Source organism: Bactrocera neohumeralis, chromosome 3 (assembly GCF_024586455.1).
Source record: "Bactrocera neohumeralis isolate Rockhampton chromosome 3, APGP_CSIRO_Bneo_wtdbg2-racon-allhic-juicebox.fasta_v2, whole genome shotgun sequence".
Classification (NCBI taxonomy): Eukaryota; Metazoa; Arthropoda; class Insecta; order Diptera; family Tephritidae; genus Bactrocera; species Bactrocera neohumeralis.
In genome coordinates, this window is record NC_065920.1 from 38,041,477 (window position 1) to 38,060,774 (window position 19,298).

The following is a 19,298-nucleotide window of genomic DNA, read 5'->3' on the forward strand; positions in this document are numbered from 1 at the left end:
GACTCTTTTAGTTTTAGGACTTACAAACAACCGTTATGTGAACAAAACTATAATACTCTCCTTAGCAACATTGTTGCGAGAGTATAAAAACGGTGAAAAAATGTAAATTTGGAAAAAATACATAGAGTATTAATGAAAAAAAAATATATGAATGTTGGAGTTTGTATAGTGACTTTTACTTACATATTTCTTCGGGCACATAAGAGTTTTCTTGAACTATAAAATGAAATTTTGAAACATTGAAAACAATAAACACATATGTTAGAGGAGATCAGCAACAGTTAATAGAAACAACGAGTTAATTTGAATTTTAAAATGAAAGTATTATTCGCAGCATAGAAATAGATTGAAAAGAATAGAAAAGATACAGCAAAAATCAACGAGTGATTTTAAGTTTAAAATGAAAGTGTAATTCGCAGAAAAACGAAATAGTGACTAAAGTAGAAAAAAGACAGCAATTCGCCGTATAGCAAAATGCTAATAATGATACAACAGTGACAGTAGAAACCAACAAGGGAATTTGAAGTTGAAGAATAATTCGCCGCATAGTATTATACTAAACAGAATAGAAAAGAGACAATAAAAATCAACAAGTGAATTTAAAGTGCCCTGGAGACGATCAAATAATTGCGTCAAACATTGCATATGTGTTAGTGATGTGCACGTTGATGTTTGTGTTAATTTAAAACAAAATACAGTGATGCGAGAAGCAATACCAGCTAACATGCGTTTGTCAGCAACATTGAGATATTTGGCGACTGGAGATAAATTTGAAAATCTTAAATTTATAACTACAATTTCTCGTAGATCCCTTGGATTGATTATTATTGAAACTTGTTAGTTAATTATTTCGTCGCTTTCAGCATTCATAAAGGTAAGTTATAACCTCAATTTTTATATCAATAAATAAAGAATTTCGATTATGATTTAACATTATTTTTTATTTCAAACATTTTATTACTTTTATTTCATAAACTAAATTTGTACATAAAATTAAAATGAATGAAAAATTATTCAGTGAAATTTTAAAAAAAGTGGGATATTTGTGATTGCGACGTCTCAGGATCACTCAATAATATGGTAACAACAGTAAGATGCATAGATGTGCAACTGCTGCTGTAAAATATTTGCCCTGCATTGTGCATTGGACCATTAATTTGCACGGAATTTCGGTGCAGTGTTCCCATCTGTCCCTCAAACAAAATGTCTTCCCCAAACTTTTCGCATTAAATCCGCTGCTGTGGAGCCATCCGGTCTAATTTCACAATTTATGGATTCAATGGAGATCAATTGCAAAAGAATTTTATGAACTTTGAAATTTTCCAAATTGAATGCAAATTAAGTATTTCTGATGGTGGTGTTATAAAAAACCGATTTTGGGAAAGCAATTTACAACAAATGTTTACAAATACCTTCATCATCGCAACTACTAAATAGCAATAAAGTTCTTCCATATGTTTTTATTGGAGATAATGCTTTTCAAATGCATGAAAACCTTTTGAAACCCTATCCTGGCACCAATCTCACGAGCAAAGAACGCATCTTTAACTACTGCTTGAGTAGAGCGTGTATAATTGTTGAGAATTTGTTTGGAATATTAGTATCCCGATTTGGTGTTCTACAAACCACCATTTCCGTCGGGCCAGAAAAAGCACAAACCATTGTTTTGGCTTGTTGCTATCTGCATAATTTTTTGCGCAAGTTAAGGAATGTATTCTTTATTTCAGTAGCAAACACCAAAACAACCTTTTGTTTCAGTAAACAGAATACAGAAACAACCTTGTTTTGGAACAATTGAAATGCACTATCACGACAACAAACAATCCTTAACAAACAAGTATCAAAACAACATTGAGTTTGAATACCACAACAACCTTATCTTAAAACAAAGCAAATGTATCTAGGCAAACAATATATGTATATGTAAACAAACCTAAACAAAGAATACAATCTGTTTTTAGACAAACTATCAACTGGTAATAAGTAAACATACTAGTTAGTATAAATAGAAGTAAGAAACATGTAATAAGTTAGTCTTAAGAGTATAAATAAAGAGTACACATTTCGGTGCAACTCATCTACTCAACATATTCTTTTGACTCATTTTTACTTCTGGTAAAAATTAACTCGCGCAAAAACAATGTATTCATTCCCCGATATAATTGATAATGAAGTTACCAGCTCAGGGGATTTGGTTATTGGAAAATGGCGTAAAGACATACATCTTAATGCACTGAAATGTACACAAATGCGGAATGCTTCAAATAAAGCTAAAGAAATTTGCGAGACATTTGCAGAATATTTTAGTAACGAAGGGGAAGTTTCTTGGCAAACGAAATATGCATAACTTTAAATTTAACTACGTACCATTTAGTATGTTGTATTCTAAAAATAAAAGTTTATCGAGATATAAATGTTTTAAGAATTTTACTTACTGTAGTACTTATTGATGTGCTTGGTGCCTCCACATCGTTTAAAAATATGCATAAAACAAATTTGATTCAGCGGAATCTTCAGCCCCAGCACCACTTCTCTCGCAATCAGTCTATCGTTGTTTCTCCCGCCTGAACTCGGTACGCAAAATATTTATTTATTTTTTTAAATCCTCAATTGTGGCCTTGGGATATTGCTCTTTGTAGATATCGAGAAGGATTTGGTATTGCTTTCATTTTTCTTCTCTATTGCTGTACGCTTCTACTCTAGTATTCCACAATCCATCCAAAATTTGGTAATATTCAATCAAACGTAATATAAATTTTTGATCGTTTAACGATTTCTCTATCTTATTTCATTATATTTTATTTATTTTATTTTAATTTATTTATTTGATTTTATTTTATTTTACTTTATTTCATTTATTTTAAAATTTCACACACTTATTTCAATTCCACTTCACAGAGTGGATACGTCCGAATTAAGAAATCGGTTCAGAGTTCGCAGCACAGTGACTTATCGAAGGAAAAATAGCAGTGGGAACACTTATTCGTATTAGATTTAAGCGAGATAGCAGGGTAAATAACAGCAATTAAAACTGAGAAACAAATCAAAATCCAAATAGGAAAAAAGGAAAAAATAAGTTTTTACTATTGTTCGTGTTTTAGTTAAGCTGGTCATTTTTGTAAGAAAGCTGTAGTCAAAACAAAAAGTAGATGAGTTTTGAAGCATATTTGGAAAGACTAACTGCTATTATTCCTATTACTTAATATTACTTCTTTAATCAAATAATTTTTAATGTATTTATTTCCTCGATAGATTCAGAGAATATTAGTACATAATCGTACTTATTCGTATTAAAGGCCAATTGGATTAAATGTGTTTAGTATTGATGTTGCAGTACTGAGGTAATTTTTTCTCATGAACACATAACAAACGTTTATAACTTACCTTAAAAAATACGAATACGAAAGAACAATATCTGATTTATATTAATATTTAAGTTTAAGTACACATATCTTATCACTTGAATAATTTGAAAACATTGTATTTTTCAATACCTATACTTTGTTAAATATTGTAAAACATGGACAGTGAGACGGTTTTAGCTATGACGGTAACGGCTTTGAGAGAAGAATTAAGACGAGTTGGACTAAACCAATGAAAGTACTTATAAAAATATAACTAATCCCTCAGGGGACACCGTCGTGGTATCAAACTTTACCTTAAAGGATATCGAAGGCAGTCTACCCTCATTTAGTGGAACTGATTCCCTTGAAGCTAGTGAATGGTTACAAGAGTTCGAAGATAATGCTGTTACTTTGGGTTTGAATGAGCTTCAAACGTATGTGTTTGCAAAGGCACTGGTTGAAGGAACTACTAAGTTGTTCTTGCGCAGTCAAGTGGGCATAAAAAACTGGTCTTCGTTAAAAAATACTATTGCTGATGACTTTGGCGCCAAGTTATCGGCATTAGAGATACACAGGATGTTACAAAATCGCCGTAAAAAGAGTAGCGAATCTTTTAGGGAATACTTATACGTTTTGATGGATATAGCTAAGCCTATTAATTTAGACGAAATGAGTTTAATGGGGTATTTTGTGGAAGGTATTCCCGACTCTAAGCCTAATAAAACTATACTGCACTAGGCACAGATGATTAAAGATTTAAAGGAAAATTTGAAAGTTTACGAACGAGTTTATGGTGTGCGACAGTATTCAAACAGGGGCAAGGAAATAGTGGGACAGTAAGGAAATGTTGCAATTGTGAAAGTATCTCCCACCTAGCGAAAGATTGTGGTGTAGATAACAAACAATATAAAGATTTTAAGTGCGGTAAAAAGAGATATCCCAGTTTCGAGAGAGCGGCAGCAACGTAGGTAGGCAGATAAAAACCGAGAGGGGTACAGTTAATGTGATGCTTGATTGTCCATATAGTAAATGTAGTGGACTAGTTTTCAAAAAGATCAAGATGAGAGGCATACATGTTGATGCTATAGTCGGTATGAAAAAAGCGAGTTGAACAATTTAGGCAGTATAACAGAAAATATTGAATTAGATAGGGTTACAACACCGGTCACTTTCCATGTTACCACAAGTAATGACTTGAGATATGAAGCGTTCCTCGGGAATGATATTTTAAAGTTTGCGGACGTTATATTTAAGGTACTGTAAAGTTTAAAGAAAAAACTCGAAACAAAACCAGGGCAGTTGAGATAGAAGGAGAAGAAACCCAACGAAGTGAAGAAAAAGAGGACACTGGTAGTAAGAAAGCACTCGATGCGGAATGCATCACTCTCTTATCAGAATTTACGTCTCTTTGCCTAGAGAATAATTTAGAAAAAGTTGAAGACAATTTACTTTTGAACTTAACTCATTTGACTGTGGACTATCGCTCGCCTATAATTGATATGGTTACCCAATACCCTCACCAGTCACCAGTGGTGCTGGTATCGAAGAAAGATGGCATAAAACGATTGTGTTGTGACTTTAAAAAAGTTAAATGAAAAGATAGTGAAAGACAATTTTCCAATGGCACTCATCGATGATGCTTTGGAAAGATTGCAGGGTGCCATGATATTCCCTACTCTCGATCTAGCCAATAGATTTTTCCATGTGCCGGTCGAACTGAACTCAAAACGTTACACCTCATTCGTAACCCATAACGGGCAGTATGAATTTAATTTCGTGCCTTTCGGAATTTGTAATTCCCCAGCCATATTTTGCCGTTATATATCAGCCATTTTCCGAGATCTGGTGCAGCAAGGAGTCATCGTCTTTTATATGGACGATATAATTATTCCAGCATCAAGCAGTGATGAAGGGCTACATAAAGTAAAAGTCGTTTTAAAGAGAGCCAAAAGTTATGAGTTGAAGTGGAAAAAATGCCAATTTTTGATGAAGAGAATTAAACTCTTAGGATACATTATTGAAGAAGGGGGTATAAAACCATCGGATGATGAGATAAAGACAGTACAAAATTTTCCAGTCCCGCGGGATAAAAAATCTCTCCAAAGATTTCTAGGACTTACTTCTTATTTTAGAAGGTTCGGGGAGGGGTATGCGTTAATTGCTAGGTCTTTAAGCGATTTACTTAGGAAATACACTGAATTTAGATTCAATGAAAAACATCTTATAGCATTTCAACAACTTAAAGGGGCGATGGCTAAAGCTCCAGTTTTAAAACTTTATAACCCTACTGCCGAAACACACGGACGCTAGCATGCACGACTACGGTGGTGTATTGCTTCAAAAAGACAAAGAAGATCAACAATTTCACCCGGTCAGTTATATGAGTCTCAAAACTCAACCTGAAGAAGAAAAATATCATTCTTACAAATTGGAGGTACTTGCCATTATAAAGGCTTTAAAAAAGTGGAGAATTTATGTTATGGAGAAAAGATCAAAATTGTGAGCGATTGCAATGCGTTTGCACTAACCATGAAGAAAACAGATGTACCACTTAGAGTCACTCGTGGGGCAGTGAACACAGACCGGCTACAAAAATGAAACATGTCGATGCACTTAGTCGAATGACATCCATGTTACTTGAATATTCGCGATGATTGGGTAAAAGCGGGGTGCGCAGCTTTAAAGAAAAATATTTACGAAGACTTTTATTTGAAAAACGGTATACTGTATGAAGACCCTGTAAAAGAGTTGTTGGTAGTACCGCAAAAAATGGAAGAGGAAATAATCCGCATGGGACACCGTGTAGGACACTGGTCGGAAAAAAAGACCCGAGATTACTTAAAAAAATCGTTTTATATTTCACAGATAAGACCAAAGGTGGCAAACGTTATTAGAAATTGTGTAGAATGCATTATCGGGGAAGCAAAGGCAGGGAAAAAGTAAACCCTCCCTCTGTCCTATAGATAAAGAAGATAGACCGCTGTTAACATATCATCTTGATCACTTAGGGCCTATGGAGTTGACCCATAAAAAATATAACCATTTGTTTGTAGAGAAAATGCATTTAGAAAATTCGTGTGCTTATACCCAACAAAGAGTACGGATTCGACAGATTACACAGATTAGAAAAACAAGCTTCTGTGTTCGGTAATCCAAAAAGAATAATCACCGATAGGGGAACAGCATTTACAGCTAAGAGTTTTGAAGAATATTGCGCATTCACCATCTTCTCATTGCAACCAGAGTGCCACGCGGAAACGGACAAGACGAGCGTATCAATCGTATTATACTACCATTGCTGACGAAATTATGTCACAATAATCCAGCTAATTGATATAGACACGTTGAGAGGATACAACAGCTTTTGAACAATACTCCTCCAAGAAGTACCAAGTTCACACCTTTTCGAATTCTGACTGGGTTAGATATGCGTACATCTGATAACATTGAACTTCCGAATATGTTTGAAGATTCATTACTTAGGGAACTAGATGAGGAGCGGGAAAGTGTTAGAAAGAAGGCTGCAGAGAATATATCCAAGGTTCAGGAAGAGAATAGGCGAAATTTTAACTTGAACCGAAAGCCAGAAAAAGAATACAATATTAAGGATAGAGTGGCGATAAAAAGGACATAGTATGGTTCAGGGCTTAAAATTAAAGGAAGGAACGACTTCCACATGGAAGACACACTGAGGAAAATTAGGTGACGTTGAGAGCCCGGGTAGAACTATAACGGTGCCCGAATAAATGAAACCCTGGAGCCCACCGTTCGGGGCGAACGACAGGTCAGGACAGCCGAGTGTAGGAGAATTTCGGACAACACGATCCGAACAGAGCTACTGAATGCAACTCTGAAAAAGCAGAACGCTTACTGACGTACATATGTTGAGCTGAGTCGATTTAGCCAGTACCGTCTGTCTGTATGTATACGAACTAGTCCCTCAGTTTTTGAGATATCGTTTTGAAAACGTCATTTTCTCTTCAAGAAGCTGCTCATTTGTCGGAACTGCCGATATCGAACAACTATAACATATAGCTGCCATACAAACTAAACAATCGGAATCAAGTTCTTGTATGGAAAACTTTCACATTTGACAAAGTATCTTCACAAAAGTTGGCACAGGTTATTTTCTAAAGCAGCAATGTAATCTTCGAAGAAATTGTTCAGATCGGTTAACTATAGCATATAGCTACCATAAAAGCTGAATGATCGGAATCAAATGTTTGCATTCATTTCACTATATAACTTCACAAAATTTGGTATGAGTTATTGCTCATAGAAATAATGCAATATCGAAAGAAATTGTTCAGATCAGTTTACTATAACATATAGCTGCCATACAAACCGAACGATCAGAATCAAGGGCTTGTATGGAAAACTTTCGCATATGACGTGATATTTTCACGAAATTTGACATCGGTTACTAATTAAAGTAATAATATAATCTCCGAAAAAATTATTCAAATCGGATTTTTATGGCATATAGCTTCCACACAAAGAGTATACATAGTTACTAAAAGAAATGCACCTGTGAAGGGTATATAAGTTTCGGTGCAGCCGAAGTTGACGTTTTTTTATTGTTTTATGTTTCATTACTGAAAATCGAAGAATCCGAAACCATTGTACATATTTAAACAAGTGGTTGTTTCTTTGTAAAATAATAAAAAATCTAATTTTGCAGTTCAGCTTTTTCACTCATCGTGCTTTATCAAGAAAGCACTCTACTTATAACTTATTTTAACAAAACTAAGTCGATTAAGTTTCACTCCTTTGCATATTATTTCGAATCTATTAAGGTTTTTTAAATTAAAAAATAATTATAATTATTATTCTTTATTTAATAATTATTCTTTCAGCAAAGCTCAGGTCTGTATAAATACTTATGAATCACATACACAGTAATGTTAAGCCATAACAGCGCCAATGACTCTGATATTTAATTTAATTTTACGGTGTTGAAACTCTGAAGTAAGAAATGTGTGGTGCACACCAACATACGTCTTAAAACAATCGTTAAGGGGCTATACTAGTGTGACACTTTCAAACAATTTTTTTTTTTTTGCTTTTTCGATAGTCTATGTATTCAAAAATATCCCGTGAAATCGGCCAGGTCATATCTTGAATAGTTTTTGAATGACAGCGTTCTAACCAGCGACCGCTCAGAGGTGCAAACATATATAAGTGAAACTTTCAACGCGTTTTTCTCGAAACGACATTTTTCAAAATTGCTGACATCATAATTCAACGAGAAATTGACCGATCGACTTCAAGTTAAAACTAGGTATAGTTGAATACATTTGCTATACAATGGGCTACGATCTTTTTAATTGGTTTCAAATTGTCAATTTGGCATTAAAAAACGACCATTTTTTTCTTAAGAAAACGAATTTTGTTTTTCAAAATTACGACATTTTCTTAATTTTTGATATTTTTCGAAGATTGTAATTCATTGTATAGAAAATATATTTAAGTTTAATAAACATTTTGAATTTTTTTGTTTCAGCTACTCATTCGACCGGAATCATGCCAGCAGTTGAGGCACTTTTTTTCCGGCACTTCCGCAGACAGCACATAACTCGGTTATTATATTCTCGCAACAATGTTGCTAACGAGAGTATAATAGTTTTGTTCACATAACGGTTGTTTGTAAGTCCTAAAACTAAAAGAGTCAGATATAGGGTTATATATACCAAAGTGATCAGGGCGACGAGTAGAGTCGAAATCAGGATGTCTGTCTGTCCGTCCGTCCGTCTGTCCGTCTGTCCGTCCGTCTGTCCGTCCGTCCGTGCAAGCTGTAACTTGAGTAAAAATTGAGATATCATGATGAAACTTGGTACACGTATTCCTTGGCTCCATAAGAAAGTTAAGTTCGAAGATGGGCAAAATCGGCCTACTGCCACGCCCACAAAATGGCGGAAACCGAAAACCTATAAAGTCTCATAACTAAGCCATAAATAAAGATATTAAAGTGAAATTTGGCACAAAGGATCACATTAGGGAGGGGCATATTTGGAAGTAATTTTTTTGGAAAAGTGGGTGTGGCCCCGCCCCCTACTAAGTTTTTTATACATATCTCAGAAACTACTATAGCTATGTCAACCAAACTCTATAGAGTCGTTTTTTCAGGCATTTCCATATACAGTTTAAAAATGGAAGAAAGCGGATAATAACCACGCCCACCTCCCATACAAAGATTATGTTGAAAATCACTAAAAGTGCGTTAACCGACTAACAAAAAACGTCAGAAACACCAAATTTTACGGAAGAAATGGCAGAAGGAAGCTGCACCCAGGCCTTTTTTAAAAATTGAAAATGGGCGTGGCGCCGCCCACTTATGGACCAAGAACCAGATCTCATGAACTACTAGACCGATTTCAATGAAATTCGGTATATAATATTTTCTTAACACCCTGATTACATGTACGAAATATGGGTGAAATCGGTTCACAACCACGCCTTCTTCCAATATAAAGCTATTTTGAATTCCATCTGATGCCTTCTCTGTATAATACGAGTATAAACATTAGGAACCAATGATGATAGCGGAATAAAACTTTACAAAAATACGGTATTTGAAAAATATGTAAATGACGTATTATGAAATCTCGATTATCACTTTACCATGCGAGAGTATAAAATGTTCGGTGACACCCGAACTTAGCCCTTCCTTACTTGTTTTTCATTACTTTTGTAAAAAAAAATTTTAATTTAGCTAAAAATATACTTTATTACGTTCATAGAACGTCGAAACATTCAATCTAGTACTTTCTTTTTAAAAAAATTCACGAAACATCTAATTTTTCATGCGTCACACTGGTATGTATAGCCCCTTAAAATTCGCGCCCGTACAGATACATATGTACATACATGGCGGGTGAACGCATATATTTAGCCAAAATACCGGCCCGCAGCATTTGCTTTGTAACACTTAACTTACTCGTATAAGTTTGACATATCGCACTAAGGGGTATTTTATGCAAAAAACCGGTCATAATTATTTAGGGACCTATATTATCTTTAAATATAATAAAAAAACAATATTGAATCAATATGTAGCATTTATTAATAAAAATACATGATTAGAATAGAAAATAAATAACTGAAAATAAAATAATATAATTATAAAAAATTAATCGGTTTCAGGATAATCTACTTCGCTGATTACATCAAAATCCTCTTCCTCGACAGTATTCTCGTCTGACCTATTGAGATTAGGTGTTGCTGCAGTTAAAATTGATTTTGCTTCCTCGGAAAATGGCACGAGTTTCTTCTTATTCTTTGGACGATTGCAGCTGATAAGTGGATCGGATGTTAAAAGCAGTCTGTTTAAAACATCTCTGTAACACTCGATCCTCGAAAACTTTCGGGCAAAATCTACCCGATATTTTCTGATATGTTTATTTCGGGCCTCAGCAGCCTCCTCGGATAATTGTCCAATTGGAAAAATTGCCTCTTGCAGCACCTGCGCTCCGTGTATCAGGATTTTGTGGACAGTTGGCGACATTGGATACCAACCGTACATTTCCACATACAATTTTGCCGTGTACTGAGAGGCCAAACTTTAAAGCCTCTTGATTTATGACACCTTTTTTTAATTTATTAAAGTCTTTTGAAGTCTGACCGCATACATAACATCGCATAGTAGAGGTTGTATCCGTTGCAGCGTTACAAACTTTCCCGTCTACCATTGTCAGTAATATTTTATGAATGATGTGCGCTGATGTTTCACTGTCTCTTGTATCTTCCAGATCTCTGGCTTGATTTTCGATGTATTCTATTTCTTGTTTTGTTACATCTATTGTTTCGTGAGTACATTGAGCTCTAATAGGCCTGCAGAATCTCACCGAAGAAGGCGTAGGGTTTTGCCAAATGATTTTTGTTGTTTCACCATTGAAGGTAACAACCAACCTCACTGGAACAATCGAGCTCACAAATATACTTCAATCGTCACCAGAAAGATTTTCAAATTTTTGCTTAAATGGAGTTTGGTGTGATCCATCGCACCCTCATTTTGATATCAAAAGAAGGCTCTGCTTCTCGGCGTCAGTTAATGTATCTATGACTTCTTTTAAATATTGGATGAGGCGCAACGCCGTATGATCCAGCAAAGCTTGAAGTTCTACATTAAAGCTAGTCTCTATAACCGTTATTTTATCTTCCTCCGGGTAAGCACTTTTTTTGCCTTTTGCAGCAAAGAGTAGCAAGGATAGATAGTTTTACGTCCGCCTTGTAATAAATTCAACTGACTCCTTGTGAAATTACCTTCAACAAATAAGGAAATGCTTCTTCTATAGTATATTTTTTTTCCACGTGGTCTTTTTTAGATGAAATTATCTTTCTGATCTTCTTGGCTCTCGTAGGTGTTGAAGTTATTTCCTTAATCATCTTTGAAGTTTGTTTGTTTCCGGAAGTGCCCTGACTTACACATACAGCGAAAGTCAACTCCTCGACAGGTACGTGATCCCGTAAATCTACAGTTCTGCGCCGCTTACTCCTTTCGCTTAATTCGCGAAACTCTTTGACTGGACGACCAGGCTTGTGCGACCACGAAGGAAGTTCTAATGATGTTCTTAGCCATTCTACGTTATTTTTTACGAACCTCTCATCAGTGTTACGAGCTGTTGACCATTTTTGTTTAAAATCTGTCTTGAAATGCCTCAAAGAACGAGACAAAACATTTCTATCCTCTGTTGGGCATGACGTCAACTGAGCAATTCTATCTTCCAGAAAGGTGAATTTTTCGTCCATTTTTTTCCTTTGTACTCCTTTATAATATCGTATAATTCCATTCGGGTGATATTTTTCACCATTGCTGCAGAATCTGTGAAAAAAACCTTATAACATCCTATTTTGTATAGAATTACACCGTGCACTTTAAAAAAAAAGACCTATAAAAATGGGGTGGGTTGCGGGACAATTTTACTTCTGTTTCGGATAGAAGAAGGTCCAAATTATATTTCCGTACCAGATTTCTGGCGCGACAAATCCCGACAAATAATCAAAAACAATAATGTTCTACTTTTTTTGTAAAAATACTACATTCTTGCAAAGGCAACTAACAACATCAGTTTAAATGCTTAAATTTAAGAATAAATTGACTGTTATACGTCTTAATCATAAGTACATACCTTTTACTTCCATATTCAATAAAGAATTTCCAAGTAAATCTCCACACGCAGCCGTATCAACAAAGGGAAATTATGTAAATAATCGAGAACGCCGAGAACAGAGACACGCGTTACACTTAATGATTGGATTCCGACTGGATCCGTGGCGAGAGTAGAGTAAAAAGCGGGCGGGGGAGGGGTGCGCAGGTTGGAGCGGTTATTGTAAATAGTAAAACATGCGGCGTAAATACCATTTGGCGAAGTTTAGTAAAACCACTTATGACCGGTTTTTTGCATCAAATACCCCTTAGTGTATCGGTGCGTGAATTGTAACGGGGACGTTGGCAGTGTAATAATCATAACTAGTAATAACCCCCGATAATCGGGGGACTCCGTTATTTAAAATGAAAAAAGTAAAAAAAAAAATTTTTTACAAAAACTCAACTTATTCAAGTACTTCATGGAAAACTACATTCGTAGTGGTTTTATTTTGGTCGTAAGTCTTAACTTTGGTATCTTGAGAAGATCGTACTCGACTCAATGCGACATACAGCTAGCCATGCATAAAACAATCCTCCTTGAGGAAAACACCAACTCTTGCTAGAGTCTGCCCTTGAGATTTGTTTATTGTTATTGCGAATGCTACAATTATTGGAAATTGGCGACGCTTTAAAATAAAAGGAAGTGTTGATTCGCTGGGCTGTAAATTTATACGGGGCAATAAAATTTGTTTCCCTTGTGATTCACCGGTTAAAATTTCGACCTCCAAACAATTATAATGTAGTGCTTTTACTATCAAGCGAGTCCCATTGACCAACCCTTCATATGTATTAAGATTGCGGATTAACATCACAACTGTTCCAACCTTAAGCCTTAACTCATGAGGCGCTACTCCACTGAAATTAAGGGAGTTTAGAAATTCTGTAGGGAATCCGACATGCTCTTGAGGATCTTCAGAAACGACAGTATCCACGCTATAATATACCCTTTCTTCACCGGGCACCATATTTACTATTTCGCTATTTATTATCGTACAGTGATTATTTTTTGGACACAAAATTGCCCGATCCTTCAAATGGTTTTGACTAATAACACCAGACTGAGGCTGAAATACCCAATCCACTAAATTTTCATTTAGTAAAATTATCTCTTCTGGTATATTGATTTTCAACACGCAAAAGAAAACTGTTGTATAAGGATTCTTTAGAACGCATATTCGTTGAGAGTTTGAGACACCTAAAAAATTTCCAAAGTGAGCACCGTTTCAAACAATTACCAACTATAGCGGCGCCTGAGCTATTGGGCACCACAGGAAGAACTTGCCTGAAATCACCACCTAATAAAATAACCTTTCCACCAAAAGGTATTCCATTTTGGTGAATATCACGTAATAATCGATCTAGGCAAAAGTAGCATGCTAATTCGGCGAGCATTGCGATTTTCTTCTCTGGCCCTCTGTTCCTCTTCGCGTTCAACCTGCGCCATATGCTTATACGCATTTGCCAAGGGGTTAATATTTCAAAGCATTTCGTTGATTTCTCTCAGCAAATACCTATCGCAGTTTGAATTATGTTGTGCCCTTATATCAGTTGCTTGATCAGTGTCAAGAATAAACAGCTGGGCGTAGGAGGATTCTGAAGGATGATCTGCATGCAATGGACCTACCCTATGATATATTGATCCATGTATTCGGAAGCAATATGGTCCGCGCCCTGTAGGCTCCGCAATTTTCGCTTCGAATGATGCAAAAGCAAACGAACTATTTAGCTGCCGAATATTCTCCAAATAGTGTCCCCGCCAAGAGCTCAAATCATTTTCTAACACAGCTTTCAAAAACTCAGGTACACGTAATTCTTGAAGTTTAACTTTTCCGCCATGACAACATGTCGTAAAGCCATTTCTTACCTAGTAACAATTTCAACCAAATATTAAGACAATAAGTATGTATATACATATATTACGAATAGAAAACAATGAAAAGTACAGGTACCTTTTCACTTCCGAAATGTTTTGCTTTACAGTGTAAACATATATTAGTCAAACCCCCAAGCGAACTATACTCCGGAAGAACTACGGAGTTTAGGGCAGTTTTGAAATAACTTGCCATAGATCCTGCATGACTACGGCTCTAATAAAACAGGTCAATTCATATACATACATACATTAACGATTAAAAATTCCTTTTTATCTATAACATTCACCTCTTCTCTTCGACCTGTTAAACTCCTTTTTCGTCTAATTCGCCTTTGGTTTGGCATTTTATTTTTAATAATTAATCTGAATCTGAACTGAAATTCGATGTAATATGTATGTATTCGCTGGTAATAGCCGCCTTGACTTTTCCCAGCAGATTTTAGGATGATCGTTTGGGACCTCCAGGATTAATCCTTTAGGAGATATCCTATACTCTCTATTACTCTTAATACTCGTGTGTAAATACACGTAAAATTGTATCCTCGCTTTTAACATTGCATGTCATTGGAACGCGAGTACTCCTTTTAACCTCCTAATGGAGATCTCTATGATTACTGCTATAGGAGGTCTCTATGATTACTCCTAAAGGAGATATCTATGATTACTGATATAGGAGATCTCTATGATTACTACTATAGGAGATCTCTATGATTAATCCTATATTATTTTATATATTAACCTGCAATTATTTTAACAAAAACAAATTTTTATAATTTTATTTTTTATTAAAGTTTTTTAATTAAATGAATGTACATGAAATCTATTATTTTTTTTATATTATAAGTGTTCCTGTAGAACTGAGCCTTACATTTGAGAAACGCCTTTTTGATCTTTGCCTCAAAATCAGGGTATGAGTAATCATCTTTTAAGGCCTCTAAAAATTAAACTTGTTAAAAAAATAGATGACATGAATTGAAATTATGTATTACCGTAAAGAAATTTATTGAAAAGTGCATAATTCTTCAATGCAACTTTTTTTTTGGCTCCATCCCAATTCACTTTTAAGAGCAGGGACTCCGCAATCACTTCATCCAAAATTTTTGATAAGGGTCTCTTTGAAAATTTTTGCTTCAGATACGCCACCTATAATAAACTCAAACTGTTTAGTAACATCTATTTTATCATACTCACAATTTCTGCCTCAGGCTTATTCAAAAGCAAGGACCCTGTAGATGCTAAATCATTCATGTTTTTAATATGAAATATCATTAATTCAATCTTCTTCGGTTGCAATATGTCAATAATCCGCTCCAGGAGTATAGCGTTCTGCGCCGATATTTCCTCTAGCTTCCGTATTCTGTGTTCCATGTTTTTCTGCCAGGAGGAGGTGTTTCGGGAAGTATTGGTGGACACATTGATATTTTCTCCACTTAAAATTGAAGAACTTCCGCATTTTTTATATAAATTATTTAATTTTTTATTCACTAGGCATTTTAAATGCCTTTTAGAGTACATTTAATTATCAATTTAAAATATTTAATACTCAATGAAATGAAATCAATTGAAATGAACAATTGCTTGAAGACAAAAATTAACAGTTATTATTTCCCGTTAAATTGTAATTTTTGTATCAAAAGTACGATTTTTAAGCTACGAGAAATTAAAAAATCTCCTTTATTGCTTCTAAAGGAGGACAAAAGGAGATCAATACTAAAATGAAGTAAAAAAATCACAATAGAAGTATAAAATCTCCTTTTTTGCTCCTAAAGGATGACGAAAGGAGGTCAACACTAAAATAAAATATAAAAAAAAACACAATATAAGAACAAAATTAAAAAATCTCCCTTACTGCTCCTAAAAGAGGTCAATAGGAGGACTCCTTCATTCCTCCTTTCAGGAGATCTCGCTTTTAAATCTGCTGGGTTGGAAGAACACTCAACTGACTCAAAGCTTACCTAACGCAATAAAAGTGTAAACACAATGGCTACGACAGACTGCAAACTACATCTGTCAAATATTAAAATACACACGTTCTTACGGACAGTGTTATTTTGACAGCTGCACGACTACACGACTGCAGGCCGACAGTTGTCGTTCTCGCTAACTTCAATATCCTCCTATTTTTGCCAACGACAGTACGACGACAGTAGAGTTGACAGTAGAATGGAAGATAGAAAGAGGAGGTAGAGTGGTGATACCACTAATATGTAAAATGTAAAATTATTCACAGCTCTAACAAACTTGATGTTATTTTACAAATAAAAGCATAAAATAGCTATATTATAGCTCTATTATATCATTTGTAATAACAAGTGATAATTTAAAGCAAAAATATTTACCTATTTACTTATTTTTTGCATAAAAAATTTCACTTTGAACAAAATATTAAAATTTCATTGAAGTGAAAGGTATTAGTATGGCCGCAACGAAATTGTGTACATACAAAATGGACAACTGCGTTGTTTTGTGTACATGCCGGCCATTATGTTGTTGTTGCTTCTCAAAATGTACATGTAGTAAGATGAACAACGACGTTTTCAGTTCACTGTCGTGCCGCTGCAGTCTGTCGTAGCCATTGTGTTTACACTTTAGCACTTCTAATCAAAATAACGCCGACAACAATATTTCTGTTAGATTTTGCACTTGCGTCTTCGCCCATACATATGTATATACATACATATGTTTGTAAGTATGTATGTGTGAATATAAAACAAAGTAGAGTGCGCATGTCAAAGCGCAGTGTTCCTTAGCTCGTACATACATATACGTGCAACATAGAAGAGAGCGCATGTCAAATCGTAGATAGCGCCTTAGCGCATGCATATGTATGTATGTACCAGTGCACATGCCAAAGCAAACATTTGTAATTTGTAATATTCGTCATTCTCTTATTGTCATAGATAACATGATTAGAATCTCTTTTTTTTTGCTCTCTCGCTTGCAGCTGATCTGTTTTCTGAGCTGGCAACAAAACACAATCAGGGTGCCGTCAACCAGCAGTTAGTGAAAAAGGCGGGATGCCAGAAAAGCAGCGCTATAATTACTTGACGAAATTAGTGTGAAATGAAACTGTGCGAACATATTTTGGCAAAATAAATGTTTATGTAAATTAATTAATGATTTTGCATTTTAGCATTTACATATATATGTATGTATGCATTTTCAAAGTGTTTAATTTAGTGTTTTGTATAATTTATTAAATACCCAAGCAATGGCATCATTAGGCAAATGTTATAAAAAATGCGAGTTTTGACAGCTCTCTCTCGAACCAAAGAGTCTCGTATCAAGTTATCTATGCTTATTGTCATTTTGCTACCGAGCAGACAACATTGTTGTTGTTAGATTTCGCACTTGCGCCTTCGCATATGTGGGTATGTGTGTAACGAAAGCAAATGACAGAAACATTTTTAATTATTCATTCTCTTACATATATGCTCTTTTCTGTAGAAGCGCTGCTTATATTAGCTTAATGTAAAAATTGAAGAACTTTAAACGCAAATATATCAAAAGTGGTTCAATGAATTTAAAATCTGTAAAATTTGTGCAAAGTTTCAGATCGCACACTTTAATTTGATGTATTATTTGTCTCTGTACGTTTTGTAGATCTCTGGAAATAAGCGCCTTGTCTTAGAATAATATATAGATGTGCTGAATGCTCTGGCGTGCAATTATTGAAACTATTATAATTTTCAGGAACAAGAGCAAATTAAACGATTGAAATGTTGAAAATTTCAAAAATAGTTTTGATGTGGATAAATGCATAACCATCCTGATAAATAAGCATTCAATATATTGGGTAGTCGGAACAGTCTTTTCGTATTTTGTTAATAGATGTAGTTGCAGTCGTCTTCAGTGACACCAATCACATTGTGTCATACCATATAGTGTTGGAAAAGTGAGATTTTAGGCTTCATTTAATCAAAAAAATTAGATTCAGGGATGTTAAAAAAAGTTACAGCTGTTCAAAAATATGTGAAAATAATGAAGCAATTCGCTAAACTTTGAAATTCTTGTATAAAAAAGGGAAGAATGCCAAGCAAACCACCAATGAAATTTGTGTAGTTTACGGTGTAGCACAACAATGGTTCGCTCACTTCCGTTCTGGAAATTTTGAAATTTCGATTTACACTGATCGAATAATTTCTCTAGAGGAAAAATGCCAAAAAGTGGTCGACGAAAATTTTACATATTGTATCAGTATATTTATTTATTAGTATGAATATAAAAAAAAAAAACAAAACAAAACTTTAACTTCTGCTGCACCGAAGCTAATATACCCTTCACAGGTGCATTTCTTTTAGTAACTATGTGTCCAGTTTGTATGGAAGCTATATGCTATAGTAATCCGATCTGAACAATTTTTTCGGAGATTATGTTATTACCTTAAGCAGTAATCCATGTCAAATTTCGTGAAGATACCACGTCAAATGCGAAAGTTTTCCATACAAGCCCTTGATTCCGATCGTTCGGTTTGTATGGCAGCTATATGCTATAGTAAGCCGATCTGAACAATTTCTTCCGATATTACATTACTTTTATGAGCAATAACTCAACCAAATTTCGTGGAAGTTCCCATGCAAGCATTTGATTCCAATCATTCAGTTTGTTGGGTAGCTATATGCTATAGTTAACCGATCTGAACAATTTCTTCGAAGATTACATTGTTGCCTTAGAAAATAACCTGTGCCAACTTTTGTGAAGATACATTGTCAAATATGAAAGTTTTCCATACAAGAACTTGATTCTGATCGTTCAGTTTGTATGGCAGCTATATGTTATAGTAGTCCGATATCGGCAGTTCCGACAAATGAGCAGCATCTTGAAGAGAAAATGACGTCTGCAAAATTTCAAAACGATATCATAAAAACTGAGGGACTATAAGTATATACAGACAAATCGTCTCAGCTCAACATACTGATCGGTTATATAAACA

At 34.8% G+C, this 19,298-nt stretch overlaps 1 long non-coding RNA gene across 1 annotated transcript in view; it reads left to right on the forward strand.

Moving 5' to 3' along the window:
* The first annotated feature begins 356 nt into the window (after nt 1-356).
* The window catches only part of LOC126753502 (uncharacterized), a 47,760-nt gene continuing 28,818 nt past the window's right edge, over nt 357-19,298 (forward strand). The window contains exon 1 of the long non-coding RNA XR_007666160.1: nt 357-874. This is a non-coding gene — a long non-coding RNA (uncharacterized LOC126753502). The remainder of the gene's footprint in view (nt 875-19,298) is intronic.